General features: G+C 36.7%; 1 protein-coding gene and 1 non-coding gene across 5 annotated transcripts in view; both read left to right on the forward strand.

Annotated features, from left to right (window-relative positions):
* PDE3B (phosphodiesterase 3B) overlaps positions 1–17,690 on the forward strand; it is a 91,590-nt gene that overhangs the window by 18,679 nt on the left and 55,221 nt on the right. The window lies entirely within an intron of this gene.
* Positions 10,440–10,628, forward strand: LOC118249938 (U2 spliceosomal RNA). The gene has a single exon (XR_004779249.1). It is a non-coding gene; the product is annotated as a U2 spliceosomal RNA (small nuclear RNA).

Below are 17,690 nucleotides of genomic sequence, written 5' to 3' on the forward strand. Positions count from 1 at the left end.
ATCATAAAACTTAAAGCACTATTTTGGGTCACCTTATGAGTCTTGTACTCAGCAATTCATCATGCTTCCATCTACAGGGCTAAATATGTAATACAGTAATGGAAAAAGGCTATTATCTTAGAATGTAGAAGTCCTGTCATGCTGAGTCAGGAAGTATGGCTCTCCTTCTTTGATGCTTTTAGGTGCTTTGATAATTTTTCTGCCTGCTTTTGCGAGTACTTAAAGTTTCAAATAAAGTAAATTGCTACAGTAAGAAAGTTTCAGTCTAGCTCTCTGCAGTAACCTTCCTTGGCTCTTACTTCTCATATTGCCAAAAACTGACATATATGACAGCAAGAAAAAGGAAAATGTGATCAAAATAACCATTTCTTATTAACAGTTCAAGCTCAAACTGAACTTCATGGGGCAAACATGTCCCATAACTTCGTTCCTGCCAGCTTCAGAGTTCTATCAGCTTTATAATTTTCTGTAATATGGAATTGTGCAGTCCAATCATGTGTCACTGATTATTTTCATAATAACTCAGTCTGTGTTATTTTCATGTTATAGAGATGTTTGCTTATATGTTCTTTTCCACCATCCCAGTAAAATCACCTAAGTAAAAGGCATTAGCCATTGCCGTCAATACTCTTTGCTGGAGGGCTTAGGAATGGAGAAGTGGAAGCAGGTGCACCACACTTCTGACTTCAGCTTTTGAATAATTCATCTGTTGGGGAGTATACGCAAATGACTTCAGATAGCTACTTCTGTTGTGATGTTTTTGAGGTTGTTTTCTACCTTGTGCTCAAGGTTTGTGTTCAAAGAGAAACTCTTGTGAAAGCACTTGCACTCCTGCTACTTAGAAAAGTTTTAGTTCTACATCTTTATGAAATCCAAAGCAGCAGATCTTTCCTTGTGCAACTAATAATGTTTTTCTAATACAAGGACAGTGTCTGATCACCTAATTAAGGTGTTGGTTGTGTCGTCCCCCCCTACCCCCCCCCCCCCCAAATAATAGGGAAGATAAAGTAGACATTTGCATTTAAGTTCACAATTTTTAAACCCAAAGCATCAACAAAATTATTGATTGTATCAGTGCTTGTCAAAGATTAAACCCAGAAGTGAGAGGAAACAGAAAGGAACAATAAACTGGAGAGAAAACTTTAATCATATAAAGAAGAAATATAACTATAACCAAAAGAAGCATAAAGCTTAAAAGTGAACTAAATCAAAACTTGATTAAATACAACAACACTTCATGTTGAAAGAACAGGCTAAAGCCTGATCAGCCTGAAGATTATTTGTATTTTTTGATTTTCCATGCCAATTATTCCTAGCCAGAAGGTGGAGTTAGAACACTTTTTTGATTAGGTAAAAATAAGGATTTTGCAGTTCTTAGTGCTTTATCTATTTTGTTAGCAACTGTACAAGACAATCTGTTCTGGACAATGCTGTGTGAAGTATGAAGTGTCCAGGTTCTTCCGTCACTGGAATTCCCTGAATGTGGTCTGTAAGATTTTTTAAATAGTATGGCCAGCTGGCAGAAATATGCTGGACTTAGAAGCAAAGGCTTCTAAACTGAAAACATTAGAAAAATATTGCAAGTAATAGTTGAGAGAAATTATTCATGGAGTGAGAGTTGGGCAACAACTTCTGAAGAATGTAAGAGTGTCCCTTAGCAGTCATACATTATAATGACTACACAAAAAGGTAATGACCCTACACCGTATTAAGAAAAGGGGTACAGTGATTACAGTTTGTGATAGTTTCATAAAATCTTTATCTAATGCTGCTAACAGTACAAATGAGACAATTTACAGCATACTGTGAAACCTGCTGAGGAAATTGGGTGAACATGGGTGGATATTTTGTATTGAATTACATTCTGCCATTAATCTTTTTTGACTAATTGAACATTTGGAAAAGTAGCCTATAATGCTCAGGTATTTTGCCAATGCTCCTTTTTGTGTCTGATGAGCTGTCAGAAGCTGAATGTTTTGTGAAATTTAGCCGATATTTTCCGCAACTGGTCAATGCTGACAGGGATCCAAACCAAGGTCAGACAAGGTAATTTTAATCTGATTTCCCTGCCTTGTTTTTTAACCTGCACCATCTGGGAGTCTCCACTGAAAAAACTCTTTTCCCTTGTATGTTAATGTCTTTGTTCTTCATGCAAATGTACTGTGTGTTGATTTGATTAATTCATTAGTCCTGTGTGGGTTGGGGAAAATTCAGGATTACTGAATTCAGGATGATCTTTTATATATTGATCAGAAACATCAAACAGAAGTGATTCCAGAGTCTCTAAGTGTTTTGTTGTATTGGTATTGAATACAGCTTGATTCACAGTAAAGTTACAGAGTGTTATAGATGGCGTTGCTAAACAAAAACCCCACCGACAACCTGTAATGGATTTGTATATATTAGACTTGATTGTATAAAATGTAACTTTGCTGTGCAAGTGTCCCAAGAAAAGGAGTACAGGGTTCTTATTTCACGAAAACACTTAAAGATAGCATTCCTGGTAGATAATATTTTGTCAGAAAATTTCGAAGAAGTATTCAAAATGTTTTAAATTTTCAACAGGGAAGCTAGGAATATTGAGATTATCATGAATACTGTGCATTGAGTGGATGTGGATTTTTTTTCCACTTCATAACTTTTTTTAAGGATGTGTAGCTTTTTGGTTTTATTTGATTGAAAGATTGCTGCATTGTGCTAGTTACTCAGTAATGACTGTCTTTTTTTTTTCAAGTAAATCCATGTACCCGTAATTCTAAAATTTATGGATGTTAGACACTTTTTTACTTTTAATAAAACATTTTGCTTTTCCCACTCAGTTTTCAAATCTGTATATTTAATGACTAACCTGGTATGGTGTGTCTAAATACAGTAAAACGTCCCGTATGTTCACACTGAAGTCTCGTAACTTCAAAACAGCTACACAACCTTTTTTATATTAGCAAAGCTATTGTCAGTCAAAACTATTGTCCAAAATTTTTGAAACGGACAGTTTAACCTCCTAAACTGCAGTTTTTTTGTCTTTAGAAACATGTTGCCTAGTATTCTGACTAGTTTCAACATCTGCATATACTGTACAGTGTGCTTCTTTCCTTTAAACATTAATAATCCTTTTTAATAGCCATTTATACACACTGAGAAACTTAATTTTCTACTTTGCAAAGTAGTAGTTCATTTTCCATTTCCTGATGCAATTAATTTAAATAGTTTAAGTGTGATAGTGAGGGTTAACATTGTTTAAGCATAATAGTGTGAGTCAGTCTTACAGTGTTTGCAATAACAAGTTTTCACATCACTATTTTTTTAAGCAGCAGCATGATTTATTTTTTTTTGCATTGAAGCATAAATCAGTGTAACTGTTCCATTCTGCAAATTAGTCAATATTTCTTTTCTAGTTAGCTTTTTCTGCTCTTAACTAATACATTTTGGTAAACTCCAGGTTGAGTGTCCTCAGCTTGCACTACCTTTTGAAAACACAGTCCTTTCAAGAAGTCAAAGCATCTTTAAACTATGTAAATGATTGGTGAAATTTATCTGACAAGATAAAAAGCTTTAAAGAAATAATTTCTGCTCTCCTATTTTACCTTCTTCTTAAATACAAATAAATGACACTGCCCCATGCTGTCAAATACCTGTACTTGGAAAAGAAATTTGTTCCCTTACCACAGGCATCTAGCGTTTTCCTGGCACTCTAAAGTTTCTATTTTGTACTTTAAGTTGGAGCTACCTCTATAGATTAATTTGCTGGCAATATAACCCTGTATTAAATTATGACCTTAACATTTCCTAAATATTTATAGGTACCTCTGAAAGAGTTTTTTTTACTACTAAAATGTGTACAAAGCAGTGTATGTGGGTGTATACGGTGTGTACGTGTGCACACAGCCACTAGCATGACTGGTGTCATTTAAATACCTCTTTGTCTTTTGTCATCATCCATCCCTAGCACCTTTGAATCCATTGGCCTTTCAGTTAGATTTGACAGAGGATAATGATCTTGAACACTACATTTCCTGTACGTTTCATGAAAATCAGTAGCCAGCAAGAGGGGAGAGCCTACTAGCACCCTTGTTACGAGAAATACCAAAGGAACCACAAAAGACAGACAGAGTGAGTACTCTAAAAAAGGGAAAATGGAGCACTTAAAGCTTGCAGCTCCAAGGTGCCAAGTCATTTAGTCATAAGACAAATGTTCCTAGGATTTCATCACTTACACTCCCCACAGAACTACTTATCCCTTTTTCTGGAAAAGCATGTTTACTCTTAAGATGTTTTATTCGAGTTTTGGGAAGATGGTCGTCTATGTAGTGCAACATGATGGCATATTTCCTGTCATGTTATAGGACTCTGTTTACTGTTCTTCAGTCTTTATCAGTTTCAGAAACAAGCTGTCTGGTGATGGCAGCCTCATGATCAATGAAATGTCTTATTTATTGGCCAATTTACTTATCCTCTGAGCCTTTCTCACAGTAGACTACAACTTGTTTGTTTGTAATAGAGTTAGCTTGCTAGATGGGAACAGCAGTAGCCACGGCCCTTCTTTGAAGGAAGCACTTGAACAGTTTTTGCTTCACAAAACAGTTACAACACTTTACAAAACTGCTTACAACAGTTGTGCTTTACAGTGAAGCATGAGGCATGCTTCCCTGCCATTGGTGGGATATGACGGCAAGCTGCCTCACTGGATTTTTTTTTTGTTTTGGAGAAGCAGAGGAGTAGGTCACAACCTATTCTTGGGGAGCCCTGAACAGTAGAACTGACAGCAGATAAAAGCAGTAGCAAAGCAGTTTGCTTTCCAGGGAAAAGAGGAATTCTTAAAGGATTTCTTTGCACAGATTAATAACAGTGATTCCCATTCATTTTCCTCAGTCTTTTCTGATGTACCAAGTTATTTTTTTCCCCTTTAAGAAAAGTAACGTGTGTGACTGAAGTATGTTTGTCATTGTATCTCATAGACCATCGCATTTTTAGCAGATAAGATGTGTACATTTAGATTCTGAATGTTGTCTGTTTCAGCAGGGAAGTGATTTAAAAAAATTGATTAGCTAACATTATGAAGGGGAGGATGAAGCAGGAAACAGAATATAGGTATTTAAAACTTGGCTGTTTCCTAAAACCAGTTATAACAACAACAAAATTGAGTTGTTCAGCCTGGAGAAGAAAAGGCTCTGGGGAGACCTCATTGCAGCCTTCCATAGGGGGCCTACAGGGAAGCTGGGGAGGAACCCTATCAGAGACTGTAGTGATAGGACAAGGAATATTGGCTTTAAAATAAAAGAGGGTAGGTTTAGATAAGCTATTTGGAAGAAATTCTTTACTCTGACAGTGGTGAGGCCCTAGAACAGGTTGCTCAGAGAATCTGTGGATGCCCCACCCCTGGCAAGTGCTCAGGGCCAGGTTGGATGGGGCTTTGGACAGTCTGGACTGGTGGGAGGTGTCCCTGCCCATGGCAGGGGATAGGAATTAGATGAACATTAAAGTCACTTCCAACCCAACCCATTCTGTAATTCTATGATTTCCTAGTAAGTCTCGCCTTTTTATTGGATATGGAACTGGTATTGAAAAAGCGTAGTTCTAACCTAGAATTCTGCAAGTGTGTGCTTAGTGCATTGGCTGCCCTTTCAGTAATAATCTGGACACTTGTTTGTGGGCCTTTGCTTCTTATCACAAATTAAATTTAAAATATTATCTGAGAGGCTTCTGACTGTTTCTGTATGGGAGGTTTACCAGCAGTGAGGCTGGGGCAACAGAGTCTCCTGCTGGTGCTGCCCATCAAAGCACTGTTGAACTGTCTTGTAGCCCTTCAAAATTCCTCAAAGTATAGAAGATTTGGAACAGCCAGCTGTTCCCTTCAGCACCTTGATTGTTTCCAGACACAGCAGCAGAAAAAATGATGCTTTGTTTCCCAAGGGTGTTAGAAAGCTGGCAATTCATTTCTTAGCTGTCGTGGTGGGAGGTGTGATGGAAAGTAAGTTCAGGTTCCTGGAAAAGTAGGCTGTAGAGCCCAGAAAGCAAGCTGGAGTGATTTCTGAACAATCACAGAATCAATGAGGAAGGCTTCAGTGAATTTAGTAGAACCAGTTTTTCTTTAGACTTCTCTGTCTGATTTCCAGGTAAACTAATTTTGGATAGTCTTTGAAGGCCCCTTGCAACAGAAATATTCTATTCTATTCTACTCAGACCTTTTGCTGTTGTCAGTTTAGTTCAGTTTGTTCAGTTCTGTTGTTCAGTTTGGGTTCAAATACCGATTTTTGGCTCAAATTACTTCTAGACTTTGTCCAGAAACAATATTCTTGTGTTGAAATGGCAAGTGCAGCTCTGTCCCATTCCTGACAGCAGACCCCCCAAAAAAACATTTTGAGGTGACATTGAGGTGACAAAACATTTTGAATGAAACCAACATCAAATTGATGTTACTTGCTGCTTTTCCTTGCTTTGATTTTAGAGAGTCTGGGGATGAGTTGTGTGAGATGGTCTGCATGTCTTGAAGTTAATGTTTCAAAAATGAGGATTATCCCTATTTACTGTCTTTTATGTAGTTTTTCCACTTTGCATATGGATGGTGGCTTGGCAGGGGGTGAGGGGGGAGTGGTCCTGGTTTTGATCACTTCCATTTGATACAGCATGTGTTCCAGTAATCCCTTCCAAAATTATAGTAGTTCTTATGTTAGCTTGAAGAAAGAAGGAGATTTTCTCTTTCGGTGCAGCTTTTCAGTCGGAGATATGTACAGCGAAAAACTAGTAAAAAGCATACACAACCTCTTGTCTGAGAAACTAATTATACGTCAGGGGCTGAGAATGAATATGCATTATTCATATTTATATATATTTTGACATATAGCTATAAGTTAAGACAATATGAAAATAAACATTGTTTTTGTAATACTGACTCATTTTTCAGGTTTCTTCTCTGCAATGGTATTTTCCTGGCCATTCTAGTTTTAGCTTCTTTCTTCATGTTTTCTTAGAGCCAGTAGGAGGAATGCTGTGAGCACATGTGGTACAGACTCTCTCTGTTCAGATGTCTAGTGTTACAGTGCACTGGGATTCCCATTAGGCCTAGCTCTAATGAGAACTCCTTAAATTCCATAGCCCGAAGCTGGAGTGTGCCTGCTATAGGTGTAATATGTGAATTTAGCACTTCCAATAATATTTTTTTAAGCTTGTGCAAACCATTCAAAGTTGTGTGGTTTTTTTTCTTCAATAGATTTTGACAAGTGTAACAAAAACACATTCTTCATATCTGTACCTTACTATCAGTTTACAAGATCTTGTGCCAAAGCATGTTGCCGTAATACACATTTTGTAATTTTAATACAGGTGAAATACAATTTGTTTAGAATAATTCCAAAAAATAGCCAATGTTTTCTTGCAGAAATTAAAAATAAAATAAATTGGAGAGGGCAGAGGGGAAAGAAAACAGTGGACACCTTGCACTTAATTTTCAGTGTTCTGTGATTTGGACACTTAACCATTTAGCAATGGCTTGTAACCATTCTGTAATGGTTACAAACCCTGTAATACGTTGTTACAGAATGGAAAGTATCGGGCGATTCAAAACTTGGGCTTCATTTGTAAATTGCTATGGACTGATAGAAGGAAACTGTATATTCAGTTTTCACACACATTCTTTCTAAATTAAAGTTCTGGAACTGAAAAATAAAGTTTGAGAAGCTGTCACAAACTACTTTTGCAGCTCTACATGTTTATGTTTATTCTTGAAAGTCTTCAAAATAATTTTTGTCTCAGGTTATTTAAAGCAGAGCACTGTAAAGTAGAGCAGTAGAGCTCTACTATATAGTAAATACTATCCTTAAATGCTAGATGTTCTAAATATTTGTCTATTTGGAAAAAAATGATGGGATGATTATTTCTATTGCTGTAGGTTGTTTTGTGAGATCTTTTTGCTTTCTTGCTCTGGGAACAACAGAGCTTTGTCCCCATAAAGTTACCTGATGAAGTTGTTACTGGATTTGAATTTTTGTTTACAGATTAAACAGAAGTGAAAGAAGCTGAAAGCTTGCATTCCAAAACTGATGACTTCGGGGGGGGGGGAATTGTACCATTTGAAATAGGGAAAAATAAATCTATTGCTCTTGGTGGAGTAGTAATGACTGGAAATTATTTATGCAGATCAACGTTCTTAGAAAATCCAACGAAGCTTTTAGAAAATATTTTTTGTAGGTTTATAGATTTGTAAGTCCTTTCCTGAAGCTATGGTGAGTCCTGCATACTGTCATTCTCCTTCAATTGTAAACATAGTTTCGGTACTACCACTTTTGCACCAAACGCTGTTCCTAAGCGACTGCTGACGTCAGTTGGTGCAGCACAAGAAGGTTTGTGTGTTTATCTGCTGTGGGCAGACTCTTAGAAAAGACGAAAGTATTTAACTAGATTAGGCTAAAGAGGTTGCTGCTTTAAATAAGCATACATACTGTTTGCAATGTTGTATTTTATTTTTTCTATGTTTTATTTTGATTAGCAGTTGTATCTTCTTTTGCATATGTCACACAGTATCCAGTTTGCAGGAGAGGATCAGGAGGGGTACATATTCTCGTTGCAGTTGCTTTAAAGCGAAAGCATTTTTTCTTCTTTTCTATAGCATAGAATAATTTAAAAGGAGCATGAATATCATAGCATAAAGATTTCGATACCCAATTGCGAGGTTAGAAATTAGGAGTATTAGAAATGAAAGCAGGCATACAATTTCCAGTTCAAGTGAAACATATTTACTCAGAGATTTTTGGCTAGAGTCTATACATTTAGAAACACTGGAATGATACTCTTGGAATATTTTGCTGCATGCTTTTGTATTAAACAAAATCAGAGTATAGCTGGTTTAGGAACCGTTGTACATTTTTATTTGTTTTTGGTTTTACTTGCAACACACCCACGCTGAATAAAAATTACCTGGGGGGAGAGGAAGGGAGGGGGAAGAAAAAAACCTCACCCTTGTATGAAAGTAAAGGAAATAGTAGTGGGACTGCAGTTAGGGCAGTCCAAAGAGAGAAGCTAGGCAGTTTACAGGAAGTAGTACTACACAATGATTTACTAAGGCAGTAAGAAAAATTGCAAGTGTTTCTGGCAAAAATCTTTTCTTCAGATTGAAGAACAGAAGCAGCAAATTTCAGAACTAAGTAAAAGTTGAGAACAATTGCTCCAAATTAAATTAGATTTATTTATTTATTTTTTAAGAAAATGCTTGTGGGACATAGGAGCATATTGGTAAGCACAGAAGTGAAAAGCTAAATAAGGTCCAGACCAAACATAGCTGTTTTGATGGCCTCATTGGTCTTGAAGTCCATTTCAATTTTTTTTTGTTTCCTGCACTGGTATATTGTGTTATCTAACTTGGCCTTGAAAACCTCCGAGGATGGAGGCTGCACAGCCTCTGGGCACTTTGCTCCACCTTGCCCTATTGCCTGTCTGTCTTCATAATGAGAAACATTCCCCATATATCTAGTCTGAGCCCCTCTTGTTTCAACACTGACTCTTGTCCTCCCACTGTGCACCACTGGGTACAGCCTGGCTGCCATCTTGATGACCTCCTAAAGAACACTGGCAGGTGGCTAGTACATCCCCCCGAAGCCATCACTTCTCCAGGCTGAATAAACCCATACTCCCCAGCCTCCCCTCACAGGGTCGAGTTTCCAGTCCTCTGGTCATCTTGGCGGACCTCTGCCAAACTTGCTCCATTTTAATGATGACTTTTTGTGTCGGAGATTCCAAAACCAGATGTAGCATACCAGGTATGGTATCAAAGGAGCTAAGCAGAGAGGAATAATCCCTTCCCTTGATCTAATGGCTGTGTTCCTGATAGTGGAGGACAGGATAAGGCTGGCATTCTTCGCTGCCAGGGTGCGCTGCTGGCTTGCGTTGAGCCCCTCATCGTTTTCAGAAGCGCAGCTCCCTTGCCTGTGCCTTTGCAAGGGATTCTTCCTTCCCAGGTGCAGGACCTCACCCTGTCCCTGCTGAATTTCATGACTCCAATTGACCCCTTCCTTCAGCCTGTCTAGGTCCCTCTGGATGGCAGCCTTGCCCTTGTGTAGACAGTCTGCTTCACCCAGTTCAGTGTCATCTGTGAGCATGTTCTGTAAATGTTTTCCATTATTCAGAAAAATATAGTTGGTTTAATTTTTTTTTTAAGTATTTGTGAGTGCTATTACTTATTTGCCCTTAGTGATTCTTTTTCTAGGCCTTCAATGAATTTTCATCCCCCTTAACAATATTTTCTTATGATAAAAATCTCCTCTTCAGTTTTCAGTAACGAAGGAGTTAGGAAATGACATCTAATTCAGTGAACTTTTCTTAAAGAAATTTTGAAGTCACTTATGAATTTTGTTAGTGTAAAAGAGTAAAAATGGCTCAGATCAAGAGTCCATGTAGCTTAATATTCTGTCTATAACCTCAGGTTTTTGACTGAGACCAAATTCAACATCTTTTAACCTCCGGTTTTTGACTGAGGTCAAGTTTAACATCTGTTCTTATTAGTTAAATATCTCCCACATCCTTGACTTGAAGATGTCATATTAAACAGATTTTTTGGGACTGAAATGTGGGCTAGAACTTCTTCCACAGCTCCCATGCATCTGCCTGTTATTGTAGCGTCTCCAGGAGCAGCACACCAAGGGAGAACCAATAAGAACACTAATCGTAAGTAGCTGCTTATCACTTCCTGTCTATTACAAGGGCTAGTGTTCAATTAAATGCATTAAAGATCATGAGGAAAAAATAAAGCAGCCATAATCAGAGGCCGATAGAAGGATGAAGAATATGAAGCATATGATGCTCTTTTTCTCTCATCCAGCCTTCTTATGCTTCCACCTGTTTCCAGTTCAAGGGACTTTCTAACGTAGTTTAGTTATTTAGTGACAAGTGCCTCCCTTTCAACTTCTGAGAGTTTCTAATTTTGCCATGTCTCCCATTGAACTTATGTAAACTTTTTGCATCCACATGTTCCTTTGATAAGGCAGGTTACTTAAAGAAAAAACTGCTTTCTGTTTTGGACCTGGCTCATCCTTGCCCTTTCTAATGACATTTGGTTCTTGTGCTGTGAAAAAGTAGTCTTTTGTGTTTAACTTTCTACTGACTGTTCCTCAGGCAGAATTTGCAACCATCATGATTTCAGCATAGCAGTATATGTGACACCTAGCAGTGAAAATAACTAGTTTGTTTAAAAAAATCACTTTAATATGATTTTAGGAACCAGCTTATATCAAAGTTCATGACTTTGTGTATTCTTAGAGTGAATATATTGCAGTAATATGTAGTTTTCCTGTTTCCTGGAAGATAACTATCTGTCGTTGCAAATTTTTGCTGCTAGATGTGCCACTCCAAGTGTTGCCTAATGATATCAGATGGTCTTTTGCAAAATACCTAGAGACAAATGAACAGCAGAAAAATCTGTTCACTGCAAAATGATACCATTCTATAACACTGATTTCTTTCTGCAGGGGAAATGTGTCAATTCTGCGTAGTGTGAGAATGGCTGGAAATATTATAACTGTCTTTGCATAATTACAGAGAAATGGCTGCATCTTGGACATAAGGCCTTACAGGTATTTTACAGGTGTTTGTGCTGCAGGTTTTGCTCACGTTCAGAGAGCAAACTGTGTATTTTTGATAATACATAGATTATTCTAAAAATTGTCCATTGAGTGTCACTGACTTCAGAAGGCAGCCACAACAGAGATCTCAGAATACAATTCTATGAACAGAAAAAAGGTCACTCTTTCCTTATTAGGTCATATGTTAAGAGTAGAAACAAGCAAGCCAGAACAAAAAAGAAAGAAACTCATTTATGATGTATGATCTTACAACAATTCTATTCCAAATTTTCAAAGCTATTGCTCTTGGATACCATTAAAATTTCCATTAAAATTAATTACAATCAAAATTGTGTCACTTTAAAAAAAATAATTTAAATTGTTAGCCACTTTAAAATTATTTTAATCTCTCCTTGAATTAAGGAAATAAAATATTAAAATTATTTCTTTAAGATCACCTGTCGTTTAACTGTAATTACCTTAAATTGAGACAAAGCAAAAGGCTTTTATTATTTTTCCTAATTGCAGTACAACCTATACTAACCATTCTGGGCTCAGATTTCTTGGTTACCATCCTGTATGTTCTGTTTGTGAAACTATAGCTGGGCTCCACTCCAAAAACTTCTCTCTGGAAATTTATAATAGGCAAAGGGGGAAGCCTTTCTCTTTGGACTTGCAAAAAAAAAAAAAAATACCCATGCTGGTTCTTTATAATTTTTTATTAGTTTATTTGTTGGATTATTATTTTTAGCAGTCCACTGTGACTTTTTGAAAAGTGATATTTTCAGTGCAGTATCAACAGTAGTAATTAACATTAGTATTAATGCTGCATTATTTTCTCAATCAGGCGCTTTTCTTTGGTTTTCAGTACATTTAAACTGACTATACACAACTCTAAAATTCTGAAACTGTGTAGAGTCAACAGAACCTTTCAGAAGCATTTTGTTCATTTACATAGGGAAAATAAGTTTTAGTAATGAAGTGGAATAAATTGTAGAGATGTGTTAAGCTAGTATGAAACGTACTGGAATTGGAATAGTCCTTCACTGATGATTGGCTAACAAGAGGCTTTTGTTGTTCTTTTCATTGTTTATACAAAGATTATGAAAATATAAATTTGATCTATTTTTGATCCTGTAAATTTCTTCTTCCCACTTTCCTTTGACTCTTGCTTTTATTCCAGACATACAATTAAACAAGTATAAAGTTAATTTCTTCAGAAATGTCCTGAAAGGCCAGGATTCTTCAATAGATATGGCTTAATGTTTGTTAACATGTATTAGACAGCAATTAGAAGGATGGTTGGCTGATAAGATGCATTTACAAAGCTATAAATTAAGTATGCTTGGATGCAAGTAGTGAAGACTTTTTTTTTTTTGTCTTTTTAGGCCAGAGTAAATAATTCTGAGGTATAGTCCACATACGGCTGCCAAAAAAAGGAAAGTTTTATAGATAAGCTACGCACGACTTTTGAAAGAATTAGTTTTAACTCAAATGCAGTAATACTTAGCTTAGTCTTTGTGGAGATAATTTGAACGCATTTTAAGGCTTTATTTTCTAATTTCTTTTTGAGTAGTTCTTTATTGGAGGCAACCACTTTAACAGATTGTACCAAGAATGGACTCTCAGCATATTTTGCAAAGAAACCCTAGTCATTCTCTTTCTGCTTTTGGTAGCTTTGCCTCATTGGCTTATTTCAGAAACTGACCTTTCTTTTTGGCCAAATACTCAACTGAGTTACATGCTGCAGAGCAGTGGTTCACAGACTAGATGGGATCGCTAACGGTTGCTAACCCAGTTTTGTTTCCTGCAGTTGCAAGGGGAATTTCATTCCTGACACAAAACCAAACTGCTTGTTAGTATCAGGAGTTCTCACCATGGAAGAAATGAAGCTTAAAAGCAAAATTATCACAACATGGGAAATAAAATTGGCAACTACACCTTTTGGAGTAAAGGCAAGATGGGGATACAAGGTAATATTTCTTTCTTCTGTAGGAATCATTTACTATTGACATACAGTGACTCCTTTATTTCTTAAGGTTTCTTTCAAATGGAGTTATCCCAGAAGAGGATGTACCTTGTGGTGTAAAATTTTGTGGAGACATACCTAACTAGTTCAGGTACTGCTGAGGGCATGTTTGCAGTAGCACATAATTCTTCTCAGGCTGTGAATTCTGGGAAAGGAACGGAGCAAATATTTAAGTATTGAGTCAATGTTGAACTCGAGCCACTGTGGCTACTGAGCTAGTACTACCTAAGCTAGTTAGCTTGTAGTTTGCAAGGAGTTTTCTAACATACTTCTTGCTAGTTTGTATGAATGAACTAGAAGCATCTCAGTGCCTTCAACTACTACTCGTAGCTCTTCTGTCGTAGTGGAAATAGGCCATATAGTGTTATATGTCCTGTCAGTCTTTTCTTGGATTTTTAAACCTGAAAAAAACCTAGAGAGATACTCATGACTGAATTTATCCAGTACTTCAAACAATCTGGTAGTTTACTGAGTTAATATAAGCTTATCAGTTATTATTTCAAAACGTGGTGGGGGAGGGAGGGGATGAAATGTTTAGTGTTCTGAAACATGCATTTTAGATTGCCCTTAGTATGTTCTCACTGTATAGCACACAAGTCATAAAAAGTCACATTATGCTTTTAAATATTACTAAAACCTGAAAGATTTTGTTAATGTGATATACATCTTAAATTGCATTAAGTAATATTTTGGGTAAATTTTATGAATTTGGGAGGAAAAATGTTCATGTGCTTTAATGATATCTTGCAATGTTCTTTGACTGCAGCATTAGCTGCCCTTAAAGCCAGTGACCCAACTCTTCAAAAATTAAAACCTCTTTTTTATATCGTTAATTTAGTTCTGTTGTCCCCACACTGGTATTGAAATCTCTGGGATGTTGTTCTTTAGCACTGCTGAAGTAATTTGTGGTAGAATAAGCTTTGAAATATATTTTGCTTAAAAGCATGAATCTGTACTTTCCTCTTAAGATGTCTGTTCTGCATGAGAGAATTATCAGGAAATTGTACATCCTAAACTGGGGGAAGAAGTGGTATCATTACAGTTCTTGGCCCTTAGTAGGTTACATCAGCAAAGTATGTATTAAAAATGTGTAAAATACACGTGATTCACATTAGAATTTATAAATTATTTTATTCTGTAAACAGTCTATCTAATTCTCAGTTTGTGAGTCATACCAACTTTTGTTGTTTTTCATAAACAGATTACATTAGATTTTGAACCCCTTGATTTTTAGTGTAATTGCTAGTACTTGAGCTAAAGAAATAATACTGAAATCTCTGTGCAGACCTGTTCCTGAAGAAAGATTTGATGATTTTCTGAGCCAGTTAATTACTGAATCTTGGTTGTGGTTTTTTGTTTTGGTTTGGTTTCGAGTGAAGAACTGTGCAGCAGAAGAATCCTGGAGTAAGAGAGGTACTGGTCACACAGCAAGCTGAACTGTCAGTGCTCAATCAGGTTGGCATCTGCTAGGGCCTTGCTAGATGTCACTCTCCTCTGTTGCTACAGCATGTTTTGAGATGGATTTTTAAACCTTGCTAATAGCTTCATTAACTATTGAAAGTGTTGAAGCAATGATTTGATAGATTGGACCACTAGAAGTCATTACTAAATACTCTGTAACAGAAAAATGTGCTTCTAAGGTGTATAAGGATTCCCCATTGCATTGGTAGTATGCTGGATGTTTCTGTTACATGACTTTTAATTGGCTAGTCCCTTCCTTACACAAGGCTTTATCAAGAAAGTTAAAAATACCTAGTGGTATTATGGCTAGAAACAAAACAGTGGAAAAGCTTGCAAAAACTACCTGCAAAACCATTTACTGATAAAATGTTTCATTAATTTTTGGCAGAATGTCTGCTTACTGTATTATAATCTGAACTGAAGAAAGTATGAAATTTACAAACCATCTATGTATTTAAATAAGATTAGTGGAAAACTCAGAAATTCAAACAAGTTGGCTGTAAGCTGTTGGATGATACTGAGTGAGTGGAGTTAATATTGATATTGTAACTGGTAGATAAAAACTGAAATACATATAATGACAGTAAAATAAATCAGAATTTTAGAAGCTGGAATGAATATCTTTTCATTGAGATGTGCCATGCAACGTCAATTCTGTCAAGAGTTACTACTGAATATCTATGTCAGTTGTTTAAGTGAGTAAAAAGATAAATGTTTTGTACAGATAATGTGAATATATATCTTGAGCTGTGTATATATATGAACAACTATGGAAACTATACATATGAACAACTATAGAAACTCCTCTAGGAACTTCTCTGCTCCTTTGGTATCAGCTAAGAAACTAGCTAAATAGAAAAGAGTTTTTGTTTGTTTGTTTTGTTTTGTTTGTTTGTTTTCCTTTAAAGTTTCAGGAAGACTTGTCCCATCAGAGACCCATCCTGTATTTTGTGGCACCTTGAGAACTTTAAACTACATTTACATATCTTTATGTAAATTGGTTAGATTTTATGAGGGTGGTATGCTCAGATTAAATCTTTGCATACCATCAATGATTGTTTATTGAAGCTGCCAATCAGGCAAAACAGAAAATGAAAAGCAACTGTTAGGTTCTTCCTGGGAATATTTAGAATCTGCTTTAAGAAAGCAATTGGAGATCATCCCTGTAATGGTGATTGCAATGTCAGTGATTGTTCAGAATTCATACTGGAACAACGCAAACCAGAAGATCCACTACACTTGTGCTTAAATGGCAAATTTATTGGTCAGAAAGTTTGTTAAGCTAAAAGTGGGAAGTAAATAAAGCAAAATTCCTGCAGGCAGCATTGGGACTATTCAAAGACATCATACCAGAAACTTGAGGCAAATGCATGCCTTTTTATTTATTTATTTATTTATTTTTATAAAAAAGTGAAAAGAAACATGCCGTGATAAAACAAGGCAGCAAGAGAGGCTTAAAGGAAAAGTAAGCATTCCTGAAAGAAAATTAGGCTTCTGTCTAGAACAGACAGGTTAAATCTAATACTCTGAGGCAGGTGAAAAAGAATCTGAAGAGCAACGTGCAGAAAATACAAAAATCAGTGGTAATATTTCAAATGCATTAGAAGCTTGAAGTCTCTCAGTGTCTTTAGGACTGTTGAGTTCTCAGAAATAGAGGGAGAGTCTATATAAGACGAGGCCATAGCAGGAAAAGAAATGATTTTTCATCTGTTCACTGTGAGAGAACCTGGAGAAAATTCCATCACTGGAAGTTTACAGGCAATGTTTCAGAGGATTTAAGTGTTTTTAATAAAAACAGCAAAATGTCAGGACCAGATAGCGCAGGCCCAAGGTTCTCAAAAAAACTAAGAATGAAATAATTCAATTGTTGACTGTAATGTGCAGCTTTTTACTTAAAATGGGTGAGGTCCCAGTGGAGTGGAAGACAGCTGATGTCATATCACTTAATGAAAGTCCTTAGGAGAGCTTTTAAAAACTGTTAGCCAATAATGATGATTTTCATAGCAAGCAAACTGGTAGAAATCATAACAAACATTAGCATTATTCATTTCAGATAAATATGGTGTTTTGGGGGAGAGTGAACACTGCTTTTGTTAGCAAGTCTTGCAGCAAACAAAACTGCAACAGTTTTTGGAACGAGTCAGCAAGTCTGTAGATGATAAAGATCCATCTGACACTGGCAAGAGTGGGAAAGGGAAGAGAAAGAGGTAACAGAGCTAATAAAAGCTATTGCAACAGCTTTCATACAAGGAAGGATTTATGGACTGTGGCTGCAGCAGGACAAAAGGTATCTACAGGGAGAGTATGACAGTGGTCTGTGAAATCATGAATGACAGGGAAAGCCAACTTCCCAGGGGTTAAACTGGATCCAACAGCCATGTAGTTCCCTATATCCTTCTGCTTGTCTTTAAAAGTTGGGTAACAATCCTCTGCTCACTCTGAGCTTTCAGAGACACCAGACATCCAGTGCCACCTAGTCCAGTCCAGCTTGCCTAATCATCCTCAGCTTGACCTGCCTCTGCTCTGGATTGCATTGTGGGTGGTACCCTAACCTCTGTAAGCAGACCAGATACTTGGGAAGCTTGAGGCCAAGGGAAAGAAAGCATTGGGCATGTTGGGCTTCTCTATATCCTTTGTCACTCAGTCATCTTCCC

This window comes from Cygnus atratus, chromosome 5 (genome assembly GCF_013377495.2).
Source record: "Cygnus atratus isolate AKBS03 ecotype Queensland, Australia chromosome 5, CAtr_DNAZoo_HiC_assembly, whole genome shotgun sequence".
NCBI classification, from domain to species: Eukaryota; Metazoa; Chordata; class Aves; order Anseriformes; family Anatidae; genus Cygnus; species Cygnus atratus.